A 12,653-nucleotide genomic window follows, 5' to 3' on the forward strand; every position below is an offset into this window, starting at 1 on the left:
AAAGTGCACGTGTTCAAGTTCCCAAAGGAGCAAACACTGAGGGACGCATGGATACGCGCTGTGCCGTGGGAAGACCTCTCCGTCACCGAGAATTCAAGGGTAAGCTTTCTTTTTGGTAGAGAATTAATTGTTTCTTTGCAAATGGAAATTCAACATATGTATACATTCGTATAAATGTGGCTCGCAATCCGCACTTTATGTCAAATACCCATTGGTTTGTTCATTGAACGCAAAATTCCTTTCTAGGTATGCGAACTTCACTTCGGACATGAGGACATCATCCGAGAAGCATCGCATACCGGTGAAAGTACTGGCCGCACCATCACAGTGCCCTTATCCCATGTCCGTCTTCGCCTTGACGCTGTACCGTCGAAGTTCCCTAGCTGCCCGACCTACCTGTCTAGGGAAGCCACAAGAAGAGAAGATCCCGACTCCAAGCGGGCGCGCATGGAGCATGCTGCTATGCAAAAAGCTATTGCGGAGTCCGAGGAGATGGTTAACAGGGCACATGAAGAGGACAAAGTCCATTCTTTAGGAGAACTAACCGGACACTTGCGGAGCAAGGAGATGAAGTTTTGGAACATAATAAAAAGGGACGAAAGGCTTGTTATTATCCACATTGTCGACGATGAGGCCCCGTGGCTGAAGTACTCTGTCCGCGTAAAAGGAGACATGAGCGTGACGCTACATGTCATGAAAACGGCGGTAAAAAAGTTAGGTGCAAATCTGGTCGTTCCAGAAATTGCTGACAGTAAGAAGGGTATAGTAGAACTCCTCAAAGGCATCGAGAAGTGGGACGGGGACCTGATTTCCAACTCAGTCGAGGAAATTTGCGAGGCTATTGGCCTACTGCTGGATCAGTTGTCCACGTCCCACGCAGAAGACGACGCCGACTCCATTAGATTTGTGCGAGAGCAAGTTAGCTTGTTCCTAGCGAAAAAACAGCGCAGACGCTACTCTGCAGATTTCATGGTGTTTTGTTGCATTCTTTTCACCATATCGCCCCATGCGTACGCTTATACGTATACGCAGCCATGGAAGCGTTACTTTGCCGCATCCCATGACGATCAGATCGGTATGCTCCTCTTATGGCATGAGCCCTCAACAAGAGCATCAGAGCGAAGCATTCTTCAGTTACATGGCGAGAAGAATTTCTGACCCCAAAGATGACCAGCGCTTCGTCACCGTAATGGTCGACAAAATACACATCAAACCTTACTTTGAATACAAAGGGGGCGATATTACCGGAGCTGCGCTTAACTCAAATGAAGCTGCAAACTGTGCGCTCGTTTTCATGGTGCGCAGCCTGAAGTGCAAATTCAAAGAAGTTGCGCACATCGTGCCAGTGCACTGACTAGGCGCGGAGTTCCTGCACAAGATGCTGAAAGATGTGATTTGCGGGTTGGAAAAGATTGGGTACCGCGTTGTGTGTGTCGTGAGTGACAACAACTCTGTGAACAGAAAAGAAATGTCCCACTTCGAGTCGCCCGCTTCTAACAGAATTGTGTATCAACACCCATCAGACCCTGCAATGCCTCTGTTTTTCGTTATAGACCCGGTACACATACTAAAATGCATACGAAACAACTGGATCAACAAGAAGAATGATCAAGTTTGCTTCTACTTCCCTGAAATGCAAACAAATGCGGCACAGTCAGAGCGCTAGCAAACAGCGTCATTTTCGACAATCAGGGGCTTTGACATCAAAGAATGTGACCAGCTGTTGAAATATGGCTATGGGCTATCGAGAAAAGCCCTTTACCCGTCGAATATTGAAAGGCAGAACGTAAAGTTTGCCTTGCAAATCTTCAATGATTCCTTGCCTGTGGCGTTGCGTGCTCTTGGAGCGAAGCACAACCTGTTCTCATTTGAGGCCACTGCTACTTTCATCGACATCATACTCAAGTGGTGGAAAATTGTGAATGTGAAAACTCCGTCGAAGGGAAAGAGGCTGAGAGACCAGTTCCAACAACCAGTGTTCTCCATGGACAACGATACAAAAGTTGACTTTTTGCACTTGCTTTTGAAATGTCTGGATGAGTGGAAAAACAAAGGCCTTGACAAAGATACTCTGACAAAGGAGACTCACGCTGCGCTCGAGCACACTACCTATGCGCTTGTGGAGCTTGCTAATTACAACTTCGAAGGGCTTAAAATGACCTATGTTCTTTTTGGTAAGATACAAACAGACTGCCTAAAGGACCGGTTTGGAAATTATAGACAACTGGCAGGTGCGCAGTATCATGTTTCTATCAGGCAGATTTATGAAGTCGAATACAAGCTGCGCCTGCAGAGCACCTTGCCGACTCTTTTCACTGACCAGAATTGGGAATGTGTACGGAAGCAGGTACAGGCATTGCACCCCAGCTGCAACGTAGTTGTAAGCAGACGCTTTCGAAGATACTGGACATCCTTCAGATCCTGGTCTACGTTGCCGGATATGCCGTGTACGTGACTCTCAAAAAGTTGAATTGCACAAAATGCAAGGGTGCGTTGACTGTGGATAAGACAATCACAGTGTCTGCCGCCCATGAACACTATGATCTCGTGAAGCAGTTAGACTGAGGAGGTCTAGTGCACCCATCGATGTTTGCGCTTAATGCTGTTGCTCACAACTACGTTGTCGTAGAGCAACTCGCTGCGCAACCAGAACTGCTACTAATGCCCGAACAGCGCCAGGTCATCACGAAGCTGACGCTGCATTTGCTGGCCAACGAAGAGCCATCTGACTTCGACGCCTGCGAGAACAGCCACACGACTGAATCTGTGCTGAAAGACATCCTTCGCTGCAGCACGAACGTTTTACTGAAGAACTTCTGTGGAAAGCTAAACGACAAGCTTCTCGACGCTGCTGACAAGTCAAAAAAACGGAAAGCCGCAACTCTCCAGAAGAAATAGGTGTATTGCTCCTGATGAAGCGCAAACACAAACGAAAGTGGATTGTGTAAATAAATGTTTCGCTCCTATAGTTTTCGTCCAGTGAAATTTCTTCTACAGCACATGCATGCTCGTTCTTGCAAGAAAAAAAAAAGTGCCCGCGCGGTAAATCGATGCGACAACCTCTCTTGAACAGCGCTCCGCACTTTTACCAATCCGCCCTATCGTGTGACGTCACGGGAAGAGAGCTAAGGCCTTATACGTTTCTAGAGGGTGTTGGCTATAGTCTCCTCCTCTTCCTCAGTTTCAAGGAGCATAACGAGCTTGGGTAAGGAAGATGACTGGAAGGTACGAGCAAAATAACACCAATTGGCAACCGCTCCCCGATGTCAAAATCCAGTCAATATATTGAGAGTGAAAACTGAAACAGTATAGTCTACAGGAAATATAGTAAAAATGTACAACTTTTAATATTCTTAGTTACTTCTCCCTCCTTGCTGTGCTACTCTGCGCCCGCTAGATTTCGCGATTCTGCAGTATGAGTGCTATAGAATCGCGTAATGCTGGTAAGTTTAAATCATCGTTCCTCCCCTCCCCCTCCTTCAAAACAATATACAAAAAGCATTAGGACCTCAAAACAAAATCTATACGCCGATGAAGTCATTAGGAATCCTTCACAGTGCATGAACTCTAATATATTTACTTTGTATTTTAAATAAATGCCTTTAATTATTTATTTTTTGTAGCTGAATTTGTCTTCTCCGGCATTTTCTCGTTTAAAGGTAAGCAACGAAGATTGAAGAATAAAGTTCTTTTCTTTTGTCCTTTTTTTATGGAGTCGAAGGAACATTTCTGATTGGATTTGATCCTGACAAAACTTTTCTTGCGGTGACCCCATGACAAGTCGACCTTTTCTTTTTTCAGGGTGCGCTAAAGAAATTGATTCAAAACATCGACCGAATTAAACAGAACAGTGAAGGGCCTGTGTTATTGATCGAACAGGTGCGGTGTAAATTCTACAACTTCTTATAGGAAAATGTGGCCGTCAATCCTTCTTTCAAATTCCCGTCTCGAATATGCTGCTGCGATAAAAATAAGAAGTCGCCACTAAATATATAATTGCATAAAATAAGATAGTACTTCTCTGACTAGAATCAGCTGCTGCTTCCCTAAATTACTTGAAGATCTGCACCTCGTCATTTGAATTTGATATCTCATGAGACTCGCTTAAACATCCTGAATATAATTTTGATGTCATCGCAGTCATTTTTAGAGCAAAAAGTTTGTTATAATAAAAACAGTATAAATAGATTTATAGTTTTAAGTTTCGCCTTTGTTCCTTCAAATACGTCTTCACGCGTTTTTGTGTTTTTTTTTTCATATTTTTTTATGTAAGCAGGGTTATTTCATACCAATGGAGACGGTAATGTTCGTCATATTTTGAATATGCTTGAAAAATAATATGAATAAAGATATGTCTGAAAGTAAGGATGGCTATGTTTGAGGGCTGTATTACGTTTATTTTTGCTGTTGTCATGCTTCAAAGTGCGGGAAATCGGAGAAAGCCTTCCGTATTTCGAAAAATCGCTGAAAAAAAAGCTATTCTTACCACATAATATTTAAGTTTGCATGCAATCAAGCACTAATATATTCTATTTCACCTTGAAAGAAAAACACCTTACGCCGCCATTTTGGGTCCAGTCAGGCACTCCAAACTTGAGCAAATTTTTAAGATTCCTGGAAATTTTTAATTAACTTGAAATTAAAATTTTACTAAGAAACTTTTTTACTTTTTTTAACCTTTTTTCGACTTGATTGCATTACAATTGTAAAACATTATTCGGACAATTTTTACTTAAATGGGGAAGATGCCAGTTTCTTTAAAAAAAACGGTCATGTGGGCAACGGTTCTCGCATTTTCTGAAATAGCCGAAAGTTCAACCAGCCGCGTCTGTTCAACATATCAAAAAGTTTGAAAAGTAATTTTTGTAATTCTTGAGAAATTATCTTTTTAAATGGGAGCCAGGACGGAATCGCCTCCGGGCGCCCACCTCGTCGGTAACGCACGCCGTCGTCTGCTACTATAGGGTGCAACACTGCACGTGGTACTTAATTTTGGTTAATTATTTTCGTATAGACCGACACGCGGAGCGGCCCTGTTTACCAACACGGCCGGAAAGCCGCGCATGCGCGGTAGCTATGTGGGCAAAAGCAGCCCGGCTGTCCATGTTTTCGCCATTGCGCTCTATGGCGAGCGCTCGTTGTTGACGTTGTAGGGACGCTTGTATCTTTATTTGTGCGTCGTATTTTCTCATAACGTATGTCGTATGCTATGCCCGACTATTTGAGATCGTTGCCCGAGCCTGAACGGTAGCGGTATCGAAACAAACTGTGCGTGGACGGCGTTGCCTACGAGGATCCGTACGCCGTAAACAGGGCCTGCTGGACTTCCGACGTAAAGTTGCTGCCACGGAAGTCAACGGCTCAGGTCGTCGTTTATTTAGTTTTTTCGCCAAGCCAGTTCACGGCCGACACGGTGCAGGCGTACAAGTCTCTCGAGGTCTACAATTACATCGAGTCGGTTTCCGCACTGCCGGCGGGATCAGCAGACTGTGGATCTGCGGAAGTGTGTGTATTCATTAATCGATTAAATACACAGAGCGTCTTCAAGTCAAGGTATGATATTTTTCGTACCCTCATGACCACAAGGCATTACAACCAATAAAGGTTCGTCCGTTCTGCAATCTTGACGGTAACAGGTTACAAGTAACGGCGTTACCAGGAACGCGTTACTTTTTTCAGTAACGTAGTAACCTACTCGTGACGTTTTCGGCACAGTAACGGGCAACGTACTTATGTTACTATTTCAAGTAACGTAGTTACGTTAGTCGTTACTACTTCCCAAGTCTTAAAGAAATTACACTTCAATTGCTTCCGTGTTTTAGGCGTCAAGCCATGCTTTTCTTTGCGTTTTTTCTCGTAAGTATTTAGGTGAAACCGTGAAAAGAGCTAAATCAATTATGTTCAGTTTCTGCATGAACATAATGTTTCTTGATATATGACCTGTAGCGTCAAAACCGTAAAATGTGTTACATCATAATTTAAAAAAGTAACGCAGAAGTAACGTGCCTTACTTTTTATCGGTAGCGGCAACGCGTCCTTTTATTTTTAGATAACGTAGCTCAGTAACGCATACCTTTTATTTGCAAGCAACGAGTAACGTATTTCGTTACTTTTTTTTTTTTGGTAACGCCTACAACACTGCCGTTCTGTCGTCGATCCCCTTCTGCTCGGTAGCACGGGCGTAGCGACTAGCGAGCCTCTGACGAGCGCTTGGGGGGTGCCCGGGTGCGTTGTGCGCGAACACCGTGGAAACAAAAACCGGGTGGTCTCGATCAGACAACGGTTTCCCTGCACATATGCAAGCCTCGGGACGGAGATTGAAATGGAAGCCGCACTTGCCTCCAAGAAAGTGTTTGCCGCACAAACGGTCGTTCGCGCGAGGCGACCATTCTTTTCGATCCACGGATATTATCCACCTTCTATGCGTTTCAGAGTCTGCCGGGAACTTGTGGAAACTCACTCCGCTGCTTCTCTTGTACATTTCGGTGCAATTAACGGCAACACAGCTTCGCGGCATGCTGAAATGCTATGACGCCCATGCGAAACGTGCGCGCTTTTGCCCACACCCCCCGGCTCCGGCGCGATCGCAGCGCCGCCGCAGCTCCGTGACGTCAAGCCCGCGTGTCGGTGTATACCTAACGCTGAGTATCTTGACATTATGACACGTCTATTTATAGGGACTAAAAAGTGCATATATTTTTGCTCTAAACAATATGTATGGGTGCGCTTGCTAGTTGAATACAACTTGAAATATCGTTTGGAATATTTTTTATCAAAGGCAAAACAAAGCATATTTGTAGCTCACCGGCGGTTTTTTTTTTTTTTCGTGTTTTTTTTATGTACATAAATATAAAACATAATCCAGAAATACTATATCATATTCAAAATATGAGTGTTTCATTAGCTTTCAGTTTATGCCATAGGCTCGAACACTGCGCACGTCTGCAGTGTCAACGGTATGATCCGTCTGCTGCAATGTCACTAAATTCGCACGCAACACTCTTCCTGCTCGCTAGATGTGGGTGTTATCCTAGCTACCACGTATTATTATTTTGGCACGCTAATTTGAAGGCTTTAATTCCACTTGACATGTGCCCAGGTGACAGGAGACAAAGCCATCGTCTGCTAACCGAGTTTGTGAATGCAGGCGGTTCGTCAGAATTGGGAAGCAGACGGCGCGGCGCGTCTTCACTTTTTGGTTATACTGCGCTTGCTTGTAAAAAAATGAAATAGTGGACGCGAGAGATTTTCAACGGTGCCGAACGATAACGGTGATCTGGCTTCCCCTTCAACGAAAAGATATTGTGGTGCGAGTACATAGTGCAACTTAAAAACAGAGAGTAAAACATTGGAAGAAGCAGAACATTAAAAATGGATATTTCAAGCCAAGGAACAGTCGAAGGTTATGACACAACAGAAGCATGTTGCGTGTTTACCGCTTGTGAAATATATGTCTACCCTATAAAAAACGTTCCGTGTTGTGCTCCTATCTAAAACCCCTAAATATGGGTATTCGCTTACCCTTCCTGGTATATTGAAGCCCCCTGTGAGTGACATTTGTACCCTCTTCATGCCTCGGAACAGCACCACTGTAAACATGTCAGACTAGAGTTTACCAGAAACAATGTCATAACTGATAGTGGATAAGAAAAAAAAGGCACATTTTAGAACAGTGCGTTCACATATGCCAACATTCTTTCTAATTGCAGTCCCGTTGATTCCGCGGCGGATTGTTTAATCGGCCCATTAAGTTGCCATCTCAAACACTACGTACGAACAACATGGGTCAAGCTGTTTTCAGACTTGCCACACAACCAACATGATGTTATTTGTCGTCGTAGAAAAAGACTCATGTCTACTATCACGGGAATTCGTGCACACCATTTTTACATGTACTTTTCTAAGTACACGACCCACACCACTTCTAAGCTGTGCATAGACCCCTTCACGAAACACAGAAGACCATGCCGAGGAACTTCTGTTATTTCTAACACTTTGACGCAAAGGCTGATATTTCTGGGTTTAGTTTCTGGTGAGAGGTTATGTCACAAATGTTATATGGAGTATGCAAGTCTCAAAGAGGCATCTGAGCTCGACGGCGACAGAGCAGCTCAAATGTCATCCGGGAAGGATTTTACGGATACACCTTACAGCCCCACGACAGAGGACTCAAGAATCAGAAAGAGTCCCGCAAAGGACTGCGAGAGCCCTAAGCCATCCAAGTGCACAAAGGCGGATTCAAATTTCTGGGTCGATGCCAGTGCCAGTGTCTATCCGCATATGTCACAAACTGAAATTCCTGGAGAGGACAAATCATTTTTGCGCGATTATAAGTCTTTTGTGGGTAGCCTTCGAAAAAAATTTCGAAGCTCAAACTCTAGACATGAAAAGCTGTTGATTCTAGCACTATGCCCGCCATCTTGGACAATATCCGAAAGTAGTGGATATTTTGGTTGCGGCAAGAAGATAGTGCGATTTGCCAGACGACTCCGAGACACGAGAGAAATTCTCGAAAAACTCGATCCACAAAAAAAATCGCCCACTCTCCTCTGAGGTGAAAACCTCAATTGAGGCCTTGTACCAAGATGAGAGGATATCGTATTGTCTTCCTGTGATGAAAGACGTCCTGAAAAAAAAAATCAAAAGCGACTTCTTTTGTTGAACCTAAAGCAAGCTTTCATTCAATGGAAAGATGAAAATACAGACCTACCAGCCTCTTTTTCAACCTTCGCATCTCTGCGTTCCCCTGGTGTGTGTTAGCTGGCTCATCTCGCACACACTCTTTGTGTGCGAGTACCATCAAAACGTCAAGCTTATGCTTCATGTATTGGGAATAAAAGAAACCTGTGGCGAGCTTATGGCTTTAACCGTTTGTTCAATCGAAGAAGAGAGCTGCATGATGGACACCTGCTCGAGATGCCCAGGACCGGAACCGCTAAAAAATTATATCTAAAGCAAGACACCCGAAGACGACGAAATAAAGCACAAGCGGTGGGTTCACTCGGACAAGTGCCTGCTCGTGAAAGTTGTATCGAGTGCCACAGAAGTAGTGGGAGAACTCGAAAAGCTGGAGAACTTGAAATGTCATCACTGTGTGAGCGAAGTTCAGTCAAATTATCTTGGGTTTCTGAAATCGACAATTCCACCAACCGAGGCAATTGTCATCATGGACTTTGCAGAGAGCTACAACTTCATCGTTCAAGACGCTGCGCAGTCCTTCCATTGAAACAGCACGCAAGCGACACTTCATCCTGTTGTTGCCTACACTCGAAGCATGAATAAAGGAATTGACGCGTACATTACTCATTCCTTCTTGGTTGTGTCCGACTCCCTTCAACATGACAACGCGGCAATGCATGCATTTCAACGCCACATTCTGCATGAACACAGTAAACAAAAAGTAGATTTTGCAAAATTTCATTATTTTACGGATGACACTCCTTCTCAGTATAAGAACAGGAAAACTTCCTTGAACTCTGCTTTCAGAAAGAAGACTTCGAGTTGGAAGCGACGGGGCACTTTTTCGCCACATCTCATTGAAAAGGCCCTTGTGATGGCTTAGGATGCACTGTAAAAAGGCTGGCTAGCAAAGCTAGCATTCAAAGGCCAGTTGACAATCAGATGAACACAGCACAAGATCTTATGATTGGGCGAATCATCCAATGAAAACTGTGAACGTAATGGGGGTTCCAGATAGCGTCGTCACAGCTGAGAGACAAAGAGACTCAGCAACCGCTATGAGCAAGCAAAAGCCATACCAAAACCACATAAATAACATTATGTGGCACCTATATGACACAGGTATGTGGTAGCTAAAATAACATCCACATCAAAAGTACAGGAAGAGTTCTCCGTGCGACGCTAAAGACATTGCAGCAGACGGACTATACCGGTGATGTTCCAGACGTGTGCGGTGTTCTAGACAATGACGCGAACTGAAAGCCAATGAAACACTAATATTCAAAATGTGATATAGTATTTCTGGACTATATATTGCGTTTATGTACATAAGAAAAAGAAATGTCGGTGAGCTACAAATGTGCTTTGTTTTGCCTTTCATAAAAAGTATCCCAAACAATATTTCGATTTGTCGCTATTCAACTTGCAAGCGCACCCGGGCATATTGTTTATAGCAAAAGCATATGCACTCTGTAGTCACTATAAATAGACATGTCATAATGTCAAAATTCTCAGCGTTAGCTATACAAATATAATTAACAAAGTTAAGTTCGACGTGCAGTGTTTCATACGATCGTAGTAGACGATGGCGTGCGTCGCCGACGAAGTGGACGCCTGGAGGCGATGCAGTTCTGCCTCCTATTCAAAAATGAATTTCTCCAAAATAACAAAAAGCACTTTTAAAATTGTTTGATATGTGGACCATATGGGGTCGGTTGACCTTGCGGTTGTTTTAGAAAAAACGAGCACTGTTGCCCACATGATTTCTTTTTTTCTTTTTTATACAGCCGTATTTGAAGAAAGTGACCTATATACACCATTTAATTATACATTGTCCGAAATTTTTTTCTTACAATTGTAATGCAGCATAGTCGAGCATAACGTTAAGAAAAATAATAAAAAAGTTTTTAGTCAAATTCGAATGTAAAGTTGACTACAATAAATCACAAAATCTTAAAGACTTCCTTAGGTTTGGAGTGCCTGTCTAGACCCAAAATGGCGGCCTAAGGCGTTTTCCTTGCAAGGTAAGATATATATATTAGTGCTTGACAGCATGCAAACTTAAAAATATGTAGTAAAAATAGCTTTTCTTTTTAGCAATTTTTCGAAGTACAGAAAGTTCTCTCCGATTCCCCGCAATTCGGAGCATGACGTCAACAAAACTAAACGTAATTCAGTCCTCAGACTTAACTGTCCTTACTTTCAGACGTGTCTTCATTGATAATATTTTTAAGTATATCTAAAGTATTACGAAAATTGTCATCTCCTTTGGCATGGAATGCCCCAGCACTGCGTTTCTCGTGCTGCATGCATTATAGACATGTGTTGCTGCTTTTTTTTTTAACTCAGGCTCGGCATCAGTGAAACGTTAGCAGTTGGTATGCGATGCCAAAGTTTCAAATATTAATGTCACATAAATTTGATAGTCAGCGTTCATTTAGTGCCAAAAATGTGATCATGCAAAAGTTCACATATATATAAGCAGTGTTTGTTGCTACTAAAGAATGTCATTTTCTTTTCAACAATTTTTCAAAATCGCTTCTAACGTTTGGAGCAAAAGACAAAAACACCCCTCATTAAAGCATCGCATTACATCTACCCGAGTTGCATTGAGGCGGTGTCTTAGCTCTCCGTGAGTTAAATAAAAAAGGTAAAATTCCCCAGAAATGGTCTGTACAGCACAACTCTGTGGTTCTGAAGGTCAAATGTTTCGGCACAAAATATACTTTAAAAAAAATAAGTAGAATAATTTTTTTTCAGGTTTCACAGCTTTCCAGACATTGACAGCATTTTTGTCTCTTTTAGGTTCTTATTACATATATAACTACTGCAATTGATTCTGTCGAGGCGATGAGAGCCAAGGTTCTAAACAAGGCAAGTACATCGAATACATCGATTTGAAAAGAAAAACTATATGGCCCTTACATTACTTGTGGGTTTCAATTCGGTGCGTTCAGTGTGATGTTCCCGGTTCAACTAGCCCAAAGTGAAAAGGCTGTGAACTTAAGGCGTGTCCTCAAACTCGTATTTTATACCAAAAAAACTTTTTTTTTTCAGTAGAGGTGTTGATGGCTTAATATTACGGCCTCACAGCGATTACAAATCTTAGGCTATTATTCGGTTGTGTTTAATAAATTCATTTTTCGGTTAATCAGTCCACTGTTAAGTTTGGTAAAGTATTTAGATGTTACAAATATTATATAACATGTTTGGTGTATCGATGCAGCAACTGAAAGTTGTAATGAAGACAATCTATTTTATATACTGGTTTGCTCGCGATACGTTCAAATACTATAAGCAGATAACAGAAGTAGAGAAAAGCACACAATGCACTTTTATACTCGTGTAAACGGGCCAGTTACCAAGTACCAAGTACATAAACAAGGCGAAATCTCGTTATATGAAGTAACAGGAGATAGAAAAAACACAACTGACCGCGTTCGCGAAGTTTACGACAAGGTTCTCGCTGCCATCTGCAATCATCGACGAGTCTGACGAATCTCCGTATCTGCCGAATATTCGTCGCGGGAAGTTCAGAAATTTCCGAATATGTCCGAATCCGAATCTCCGGTGATTCGTCCCATCACTAGAATCAAGTAACATAATCTGCGTGGCAAAGTGTCATTTAGGACGTTGGAATGCGATCCCCGAATAACGGTTCCCCGTGTAAATATTTTTATACACACTCCATGTTAACGTTTAATGCGGTACACTATCATAGGGACAACAACTGCGGTTGTTGGGAGCGAACGGCATAGATTTCATTACCATTCGTCATGTTTCCAAACATTCTTCCGCTGGTTTTATTGTGCTCACTCGTACCGCAAGCACTTCTGCGGTCAAAAAGTCAAAAAAGGTAATTGACGCAATGAATGACACTAATATTGACAAAGGGCCCATGAAACGATACTGGGTTTAAATGTTATGAACTTTACACACGCATATTGACAGAAACGTGGCACAGAATGGTCGCA

The 12,653-nt window shown here is 42.7% G+C and overlaps 1 pseudogene; it reads left to right on the top strand.

Moving 5' to 3' along the window:
* The first annotated feature begins 567 nt into the window (after positions 1 to 567).
* Positions 568 to 1,354, top strand: LOC121048180 (annotated as a pseudogene).
* The last annotated feature ends 11,299 nt before the right edge of the window (positions 1,355 to 12,653 follow it).

The sequence above is a fragment of the Ixodes scapularis genome, unplaced genomic scaffold (genome assembly GCF_016920785.2).
Source record: "Ixodes scapularis isolate PalLabHiFi unplaced genomic scaffold, ASM1692078v2 PGA_scaffold2__306_contigs__length_199485367, whole genome shotgun sequence".
In the NCBI taxonomy this organism is placed as follows: domain Eukaryota; kingdom Metazoa; phylum Arthropoda; class Arachnida; order Ixodida; family Ixodidae; genus Ixodes; species Ixodes scapularis.